An 11147-nucleotide genomic window follows, 5' to 3' on the forward strand; every position below is an offset into this window, starting at 1 on the left:
AGCGGGGTCTGGTTATGGGCGGGGTGGCGAGGGTTAGAGCCCGCAATCCTGAGGGGGCGGGACCTGTGGCGAGGGGCGTGGTTCGATCAAGGAGCCCGCAGTGTCTGAGGAAAGGCGGGAGATTGGTGGGATTGGGATCAGTAATGAGGCACGGTCTACAGAGGGGCAGGGCCTGGTCTGGGATGGGGTGGGGCAGAGAAGAAGGTTGCAAGGTGAGGGGATAAAGGCGTGACATTGACGAGGCATGAGGGACCAGGGGTAGTCAACCTTTTTATACCTACCGACCACTTTTGTATCTGTTAGTAGTAAAATTTTCTAACCGCCCACCGGTTCCACAGTAATGGTGATTTATAAAGTAGGGAAGTAACTTTACTTTATAAAATTTATAAAGCAGAGGTACAGCAAGTTAAAGCGTATAATAATAATTACTTACCAAGTATTTTATGTCAGGCCTGACCAGGCAGTGGCGCAGTGGATGGAGCGTCGGACTGGGATGCGGAAGGACCCGGGTTCGAGACCCCGAGGTCGCCAGCTTGAGCACGGGCTCATCTGGCTTGAGCAAAAAGCTCGCCAGCTTGGACCCAAGGTCACTGGCTCCAGCAAGGAGTTGCTCAGTCTGCTGAAGGCCCCCCGTCAAGGCATATATGAGAGAGCAATCAGTGAACAACTAAGGTGTCACAAGGAAAGACTGATTGATGATTGATGCTTCTCATCTCTCTCCATTCCTGTCTGACTGTCCCTCTCTCTGATTCTCTCTGTGTCCCTGTAAAAAAAATCTATTTTATGTCGGATTTTCGCTAAGTTTGGCAGAATAAATCTTTATAAAACAACTTACTATAGTTAAGTCTATCTTTTTATTTATACTTTGGTTGCTCCTCTACCACCCACCATGAAAGCTGGAAGGCCCACTAGTGGGCGGTAGGGACCAGGTTGACCACCACTGCATGAGGCCAAGGCGAGTATTAGGCGAAGGTGGTGCAGGGGTGGAGGCTAGGACTGGGAGGTGCGGCAGGTCCACTGCTGAAAGGGTAAGGGATGGATCCTTAATGGAAGGTGGGGCTTGGTGAAATAGCCTCCACCTGTGAGAGCCACCCGTACCCTCCCAGAATCACTCCTTCCTCAAGACCTCCCTCCGACGGGAACTCTCACCCTGTGCCCAGGCCTCGAACTTCTAACCCATGTTTAAGCCATCAGGGCCTCCATAAAGCTCCCAGAGCTTTCCAGAGAACCCCACTCGCTCCCCTTGGAAAGCCTAGAACCTCCCTAGCGGGTTCAACTCCCAGGATCCTCTTTCCAGCCTTGAGCCCATTTATTCTTTCACGTTCTGATTCAAACACCTTCCTTTGTGCAGCCTTGAGCAAGACCCAGGGTCCACCTGGGGCCCAGATCCCTCCCTGAAATCAGAGCTCCTAGAAGGGTGCGGACATGGGCTGGAAACTCCAGAGGAGGAAGCAAGGGACCTCCTAAGTGGGCTCCTGCAGGTAGAACCAGACCAAATTGATCTTGTCCCGCAGAGGGTCAGGTATATAATAGATGCTCAATTGTTTGTATAAAATGCTCAGGAGTTGACACTGCAAGTTGACAGATACCAGGTGCTGAAGAGCCTTACTGACCTCTCCAGCACACAATAAATGCTCAATAAATGTTGAATGCTTGTGTGCATGTGCAACATGCATTCTCAGCAAGCTCTGCACACACACTGTCCTGCCTGTGGTCGGCCACCACTCAAGCCTTTGTTACAGATGAACCACATGCAGGCATCAAACCCTGCTCAGCTGAGACCTAAAGCTCACACACCCGCCAAACATACGGCTGCAGTCAATGGCATCCATATGCACACACACTTCATAAACACCCAGATTCAACCCACATATGAGACACACAGACAGACAACCCAAGATCACCGGCTCCCTGACTGTGTACACACACATAGCATGCTGCAGATGCACAGTGCTGTGGACACACACTCCCAATATCATTCATCACAGGACAGCCAGTGCAAAGGACCTGAGCCAGGAGCATAAGTGGAGTGTTACCTAGGAGGGAAAAATGAGGGAGAGGGAAGAAGACAATGGGATGGGCATCAAAGGGGGGTTGTCTAGGTCATGGAGGGCCTCATGGACCGCTGTGGAGGTATTTTCCCTATGTAAAATAAGGAGGGGGGTTTGTGAACAGAGGTAGTGTACCCAACATGACAGTTGGAGGAAATATCCTGTATAAGCGAAAATACCTAGGAGTATTCCAGGACAAATGATGGGGCTCATCCTGGGATGGTGGAAGGGAGGGGTGGAAGGTGGTTCTAGCCAGGAGGTACTTAGCAGGAGATACAACAGGTGGAACGTGGAGGTGAGACAGAGGGAGGTCAGGGTTCTTGGCCTATCCCGATACCTGGGCGGGCACAGGCAGGTGGGGGAGACCTGGACAGGCAATAAAGGTTACTGCACACCCTTGTCCAATAATGATGACCTGTGGTCTGGACACCACAAGCATGGACACAGCAGGCAGTGTCCTGAGGCCTAGCCACCATCTGGCTCACAGCTGGCATGGTTCTCCCAGAGGCAGGGGCCTTGCCACCTGATCCCCTGCTCTGGACTAGCTGTGGGAATCATGGCCCCAGGTCAGATCTCATAAACCTCCTTGTACCCCCCCTCAGATGTTACAGAAGAGGAAACAGGCTAGGGGGTTTAGGGGATGCATTGTTTCCTACAGCCTCATGCTGGGGCTTTGTCCACCTGTCTGCCCTTCACCACTGAGTGGCCTTGGAGTAATCTGCAGACACTCTCAGTGCCTACTTTCCTTTTCTTTATTTCTTTTTATTATTATTATTAAGTGAAAGGCAGGGAGGCAAAGAGACAGACTCTCATATGCACCCTGACTGGGATCCACCCGGCAAGCCCCCCACTAGGCGATGCTCTGCCCATCTGCGGCTTCTGCTTCATTGCTCCACAACTGAGCCATTTTAGTAGCTGAGGAGAGGCCATAGAGCCATCCTCAGGGCCCAGGGCCAACTTGTCCAAACCACTCAAGACATGACTGCAAGAGGAGAAGACACACAGAGAGAAACAAAGAGAGAAACAAAGAGAGAGACAGAGAGAGAGAGAGACGAGAGAGAAGGGGGAGGTGTGGAGAAGCAGATGGTCACCTCTCCTGTGTGCCCTGGCTGGGAATCAAACCCAGGACTTCCACATGCCATGCCAATGGCTCTACCACTGAGCCAATCGACCAAGGCCTACTTTTGCTTCTCTATAAACTGGACAGGTCAACATCTGATAAATACTATTATCACCCTGAGTTCTGCATTCATTTCCAATGAGTCATGAGGCCTTGGACAGGTTGCTTCAACTCTTTATGTCTCAGTTTTCCCACCTTTAAAATGACCCTGAAGGACAGAGCAGAGGCCAGGATGAAATAAACAACATACTGTGTTCAGGACTGCTCAGTAGCCTTAAGTCCGTGCCAGTTGATGACACTTCCCCTCTCCACTACCTACTCTTCACCCTCCCCCCAGCACTACTTGATTTTTCTCTGTATTTGAGGTTTTGGGGTTTTTTAGATTTTATTAGGCCTGACCTATGATGGCACAGTGAATAAAGTATAGACCTGAAATGCAGAGGTTGCTGGTTCAAACTCCAGGCTTGCCTGGTCAAGTCACATGTGGGAGTTGATGCTTCTTGCCCCGCCCCCTTCTTTCTTTCTCTCTTTCCTCTCTCTCTAAAAATAAATTTTTAAAAAATTTCCCCTCTCCTATACCTACTCTTCATCCTCCACAGCACTACTTGATTTTTCTCTGTATTTGAGTTTGTTTATTTTTTGTTTTTTAATTTTTATTTATTTTTTTAGAGAGGAGGGGGGAGATAGATAGAGAGAGAGAGAAGGGGGAGGAGCAGGAAGCATCAACTCCCATATGTGCCTTGACCAGGCAAGCCAGGGTTTTGAACTGGTAACCTCAGTGTTTCCAGGTTGATGCTTTATCCACTGTGCCACCACAGGTCAGGCGAGTTTGTTTGTTTTTTAAAGACTTTGAGAGAAGAGAAAGAGAGAAAGGAGGGAGGAGCAAAAGCATCAACTTGTAGTAGTTGCTTCTTGTATGTACCTTAACCAGGTAAGCCCTGGGTTTCAAACTGGCAACCTCAGCATTTCAGGTCGATGCTTTGTACACTGTGTCACCACAGGTCAGGCAAATTTTCCTTTTTTAAGTTGAGATTTAATTCTTATACCATAAAATTTATTATTTTAAAGTGTACAATTCAATGACATTTAGTGCATTCACAATGTCATGCAACCATCACTTCTATCTAGTTCCAAAACATTTCTATCATCCCAAAAGAAGACCCATTCTGTTAGCACTCACTCTCTATTTCTGCTGCCCAAGTCCCTGGCAACAAGTAATCTGTTCTATGTCCCTATGTGTTTACCTGTTCTGAACATCTCATATAAATGGAATAACATATGTGTCCTTCTGTGTCTGGCTTATTTTACTCAGTATAATAATTATGAGGTTCTTCCATGTTATAGTGTGTATTGTAGCATGTGTCCCACAGTGCTTCACTCCTTTTTATAACTAATATTTCATTGTATGGGTGGACCACTTTTTGTTTATTAATTCACCTATTGATGGACATGGGTTATTTATTCTTTTGGCTATTGTGAATAGTGTGCTGTGAACATGTATCCACATGTATTTGTTTAAACACCCAATTTCAATTCTCTGGGAGTATATGCCAGTTTTACAGATGAGAAAACTGAGGCTGGAAGGGTGTGAGTCATCATTCAAGACTATGGATATGGTTTGAGGCTAGCCTCTGCCAAAAACGTGTGACCTTGGGGCTGAGGGGCTACCAGGACCCCTGGCTTGAAGAAGGAGGCCCTAGAGGCCCTGAAGGCCCTGTTGAAGCATTTGGTACATATAAGCCATTACCTTTTTTTTTTTTTTTTGACAGAGACAGAGATAGAGTCAGAGAGAGGGACAGATGGGAGCAGACAGACAGGAAGGGAGAGAGATGAGAAGCATCAGCTCTTCGTTGCAGCTCCTTAGTTGTTCAGAGATTGCTTTCTCATATGTGCCTTGACCAGGGGGCTACAGCAGAGCGAGTGACCCTTTGCTCAAACCAGCAACCTTGGGGTCAAGCCAGCAACCATGGGGTCATGTCTATGATCCCATGCTCAAGCCAGCAACCCCTCGCTCAAGCTGGTGAGCCCATGCTCAAGCCAGATGAGCCCGTGCTCAAGCTAGACCTCGGGGTTTTGAACCTGAGTTCTCCAGGTCCTAGTCCAACACTCTATCCACTGTGCCACCGCCTGGTCAGGCAGCTGTTACATTATTAATAGTAACAATGGAGGCTGCTAGGATTCCTCCCCTTGATGAGCCCACTCTCCCTGGTAATAAATCACAGCCTTGTATGAGGTCCTCCTGGGGTTAGCTCACTTCTAGGTAGCAGTCCTGGCTGTGCCTGGCCAGGCCTGTTGTCTATGCCTTGCACCCCAACTGAAGGGGGGCCCCCCAAAACTGCCTCAGATGCAGCCTCCCATACAGTCCACTTTGTAAGGCCCCAGAGCCCAAAGACCACACTGTGTGATGACAGGAACCCCTTACCCTCTGCATTTGACCTTCATCGCCCAAGAAGGAGCATAGAACTGGTGATTTTTTTCTCCGAGACAATTAGCAGCTCATATAGCAAATGCTGTGGACATCTGAGTATTTGGCTCAGATCCTTTTTGGGTTTTTTTTTGTTTGTTTGTTTGTTTGTTTTTACAGAGACAGAGAGAAAGTCAGGCAGCTCAGATCCTTTTTGGAGGAAGGGAGACTAATGCTTCCTGAGTGAAGGATTAAGTTAATCCCTACTTCACAGACATGTAAACTGAGATACAGAGAACCTAAGAGTTATTGCTTAGCCAAGATTCACAATGATTTTGTTCCTGCACCATATATTTACCTAATGTGCCAGGTGCTGCCCAGGGCTCTGAACATGGAAGAAAACAAAGTCCCTGCCCCTTGGGGAGCTGACATTCCAGGCGAGGTCAGATGGTAAGTAAGAAAAGGATATATAGCCTGACCAGGCAGTGGCGCAGTGGATAGAGCATCAGACTGGGATGTAAAGGACCCAGGTTCAAGACCCTAAGGTTGCCAGCTTAAGTGCGGGCTCATCTGATACTTTTTTTTTTACTGTCTTTTCTTTCTTTTTGAGGGGAAGAGAGAGAGAGAAAGAAGAGGGGGAAGGGTGGAGAAGCAGATGAGTGCTTATCCTGTATGCCCTGGCCAGGAATTGAACCTGGGACTTCCACACGCCAGGCCGATGCTCTACCGCTGAGCCAAATGGCCAGAAGTGCGGGCTCATCTCGTTTGCACAAAAGCTCACCAGCTTGGACCCAAGGTCACTGGCTTGAGCAAGGGGTTACTCGGTCTGCTGAAGGCCCACGGTCAAGGCACATATGAAAAAGCAATTGATGAACAACTAAGGTCTTGCAACAAAAAAATTGATGATTAAAAAAAAAAATTGCCTGACCAGGTGGTGGCGCAGTGGATAGAGCGTCGGACTGGGATGCAGAGGACCCAGGTTCGAGACCCCAAGGTCGCCAGCTTGAGCGTGGGCTCATCTGGTTTGAGCAAAATCCCACCAGCTTGAACCCAAGGTCGCTGGCTCCAGCAAGGGGTTACTCGGTTACTCGGTCTGCTGAAGGCCCACGGTCAAGGCACATATGAGAAAGCAATCAATGAACAACTACTGTGTTGCAACGTGCAATGAAAAACTAATGATTGATGCTTCTCATCTCTCTCCGTTCCTGTCTGTCTGCCCCTGTCTATCCCTCTCTCTGACTCACTTTCTCTGTAAAAAATAAATAAATAAATAAATAATAATAAAAAAATTTAAAAAAATGATGATTGATGCTTCTCATCTCTCTCCGTTTCTGTCTGTCTGTCCCTGTCTATCCCTCTCTCTGACTCTCTGTCCCTGTAAAAAAAAAAAAAAGGATATATATGACAATTCCTCCAAGAGTTTCTTATGGAGCTACCCTGTAACCCAGCCATTTCATTCTGAGATATGTGCCCAAGACAGGTGAAAGCGGGACTGCAAAGACCTATTTCCAAATAAGGTCACATTCTGAGGTGCCAGGTGGACAAAATATAATGAGTATACGGATACCACTCAACCCACTACAGGTCTTTATTCAACAGAAAGGAAGACATGGTTTCACCAAAGACATAAACACAAATGGTCATAAAAGCCCTAAACTGGAAACATATTAAGGGTCCACCAACAGGTTGATGTATAAACAAACAGTGACATATTCACACAGTGGAATACTAGTCAGCAAGGAAAAAGAACAAACCCCTGCTACATGCATCCCACAGGTGGATCTCACTGACATTGAGTGAAAGAAACAGGCATGAAGAGAACACTGTATGATTCCTTTATGTGAAAGTTCACAGACAGATCACAGGTTGGGACAAGGGCCACGGATATGGATAATCAGAGAGGAAAGGCATTGACCACCATGAGGCATGGGGTCTTGGAGTGATGGATATGTCCTATTTCTTGATTATGGGGCAACAGAGGGGTTTACATCTGTCAAAACTCATTGAGCACTTAAAATGGTTGCATTATTGCCTGACCAGGTGGTGGCGCAGAGGACCCAGGTTCGGGACCCCAAGGTCACCAGCTTGAGTGCGGGCTCATCTGGTTTGAGGAAAAAAACCACCAGCTTGAACCCAGGGTCGCTGGCTCCAGCAAGGGGTTACTCAGTCTGCTGAAGGCCCGCGGTCAAGGCACATGTAAGAGAGCAATCAATGAACAACTAAGGTGTTGCAACGCTCAATGAAAAACTAATGATTGATACTTCTCATCTCTCTCCGTTCCTGTCTGTCCCTGTCTATCCCTCTCTCTGACTCACTCTCTGTCTCGGTAAAAATAATAATAATAATAATAATAATAAATAAATAAATAAAAATTTTAAAAAAAATGGTTGCATTATTGAATGTATATTTTGCCTCATTAAAGCTGACTCTTGTTAATTTTTATTTATTTATTCATTCATTGATTTTAGAGAGACAGAGAAAAGAAGGAAAAAGGAGAGAGAAAAGCAGTCATTTGTTGTTCCACTTAGTTGTCCATTCGTTGGTTGCTTCCTGAATGTGCCCTGACCAGGAATTAAACTCGTAAGCTTAGTGTTTTGGGACAACACTCTTATCAACTGAGCTAACTGACCAAGGCTTTATTTATTTATTTTAGAGAGAGAGAGGAAGGGGCAGAGAGAAACTTTAACCTACTGCTCCACCCACTTACACATTGATTGGTTGACTGTTGTATGCACCCCAAAAGGGAATGGAACCCATAACCTTAGGCTTATTGGTAGGATGTTTTAACCAACTAAGCTACCTGGACAGTGATTTTTTTTTTTTTCCATTGATGTGAGAGAGAGAGAAGAATCAACTTGCTATTCTGCTTAATTGTTCCATGTAGTTGTGTACTCATTGGTTGCTTCTCGTATGTGCCCCTGAACAGGGATCCAACCACAACCTCAGAGTGCCAGGACAATGCTCTATCCACTGATCCACCCAGTCAGGGCCTGATTTATTGAATAAAAAAAATAAAACAAGTCAGATGGAGCCAAGATGATAGAGGTAAGATCTGGAACCACTTCTGGGGAATGACCAATTGAAAGGGGACATGAGGAAGCACCCAATGGCTGCCAGTGCTCTTTATGTGGGTCACAGGAATGTAAACATTCATGGTTCTGTACAGTATAAATGAGTGCATGTTGCCTGACCAGGTGTTGGCGCAATGGATAGAGCATTGGACTGGGATGCAGAGGACCCAGGTTCAAAACCTCGAGGTCGCTGACTTGAGCACAGGCTCATCTGGTTTCAGCAAGGGTCTCTGGCTTGAGCCCAAGGTTGCTGGCTTGAGCAAGGGGCTCACTCAGTCTGCTGAAACCCTGGTCAAGGAACACATGAGAAAGCAATCAATGAACAATTAAGGTGCTACAACGAAGAATTGATGCTTCTTATTTCTCTCCCTTCCTGTCTGTTCCTATCTGTCCCTCTCTCTGTCTCTGTCACTCACACACACACACACACACACACACACAGAACAAGTGCATGTTGCTGTTTGTAAATTATACCTCTTAAAATTAAAAAGGCCCAGAGGCTCAAAGTAAGTATCTTGCCAAAGGCCCAGAGCCGTCCTATCCTGGAGCTAACCACTCCCTCCTGATCTCCTGTTGCTTCTCTTCATTCAGTCAACACATACTTACCTACTAAGTACCCGGTGCTGGGCTATAAGCATGCCAGGTAAGATTCGTGCCCTCATGTTCCAGAATAGGCTGGAATGTATATTCCAATGGGAAAGACAAACCTCAGACACACAAACCAATCAATGACCAAGGCCTTTCCTGATGGTGATAATTGCCATGAAGGCAATGGGCTAAGAGGGACCAAAAGGGGAAGGACTGCTTTAGCCACAGATTAGGGACCGCTTCTTTGAGGAGGTGATGTCCAGCTTTTTTTTTTTTTTTTTAAAAAGGTGGGTTTTTTGTTTTTGTTTCTTACAGAGATAGAGAGTCAGAGAGAGGGATAGACAGGGACAGAGAGAGATGAGAAGCATCAATCATTAGTTTTTCGTTGTGACACCTTAGTTGTACATTGATTGCTTTCTCATATGTGCCTTGATCGTGGGCCTTCAGCAGACCGAGTAACCCCTTGCTCGAGTCAGTGACCTTGGGCCCAAGCTGGTGAGCTTTGCTCAAACCAGATGAGTCCACACTCAAGCTGGCAACCTTGGGGTCTCGAACCTGGGTCCTCCGCATCCCAATCCGACGCTCTATCCACTGTGCCACTGCCTGGTCAGGCTGATGTCCAGCTTTAATAAAATCAGGGTACAGGATATTTTATTAAGTTCCAAAACATTCTAGAACATTGTGGAAGGGCCCAGAATGTTCCAGAACATTTCAGGTGGAAGTAATGTGTAGGTTCCAAATCTAGTTCCAGAAAGAGCCTGAGGGACAGAGACAAGAAACTACATTGGCTGGGGTGACATAAGCAAGGCTTGGAGCAAGGAGAGAGAGTGTCGACAAAGATGTATTGAAAGCAGCATCCTGCAGTGTGGGACACAGCTGTGACTGAGACTGCTAGTGCATCACATCTGGCAGAGGGAACATTTATTAAACCAATCATCACACAAGCAAAAAAGCAATAACATAACTGTCAACATAATAGAGGCCTGAATTGGGGCATAGTGACTTAGGGGGTCTGGGCTGAGCCAGGAGGGCAGGCAGGGACATTCAAGCCAAGGAGTTAGCCAGGAAGAAAGCAGAGCCTTACAGGCAGAGGGAATAGCCTATGTGAGGACCCTGAGGAGGGAGAGTGCCAGGAGCCACCTAGAGTGGCAGGACTGGTGTGAAGTAGGTAGTGGCAGAGTCACATGACACAGAACCCCTGGAGGCCTTAGCTACCTCAAAAGGCTCATGACTGGCCCTGAGCAGGGACCTGCACAGCCACCAGTGGGGGCCTGGCCTGTGCTTTCCCCATACACACGGAAGGGAAAGGAATGACTTCCCATTCATTTCTTCAGGTGTTGAGGGAGTATCACAGGAACACTTCACTGCCTCCTTCCCTTCCTCAGCAGATTACCTTCCAGGGTCCAGAACTCAGACTTGTCACCAGGAAAACAGGACAGTCAGCTGTCATGGCAACCCTATGCTATGAGGACACATGGACACTCCTGCCTATTGCCATAATGCCAATCACCACTCACCATCCAAGTCTGCATCAGATGCAGAAGGAAGGTGGTAGGAGTACCAAGAGGGGTCAGTTTCCCAGATGCCTCACAGAGCTAGGAGAGCAGAGAAAATTGAGGCTTTAGATAGCTGTGGTGAGTCAGGGCTCCTCCACAAGTTCATCTTTGCTGGCTCCCAATCCTGAAAGAAATCCCAGATAGAGGCAAATGGCCCTCTCTCTCCTGTGACTCCAGAAGGAGCCCAAGGGCCTTATGTGGCACTTGAGCCTGTCCCCCAGCGAAGCCTTCAGAAGGGCAGGGAATTTCTTTTCTTGGAACACACACACACCTCAACACACACTCATGTACCTGAGACACCCTCACTTTTCTCCATATTCTATTCATCCCTCAAAGCCCAAGTCAGCTGCCACCTCT

This window comes from Saccopteryx bilineata, chromosome 1 (genome assembly GCF_036850765.1).
Source record: "Saccopteryx bilineata isolate mSacBil1 chromosome 1, mSacBil1_pri_phased_curated, whole genome shotgun sequence".
NCBI classification, from domain to species: domain Eukaryota; kingdom Metazoa; phylum Chordata; class Mammalia; order Chiroptera; family Emballonuridae; genus Saccopteryx; species Saccopteryx bilineata.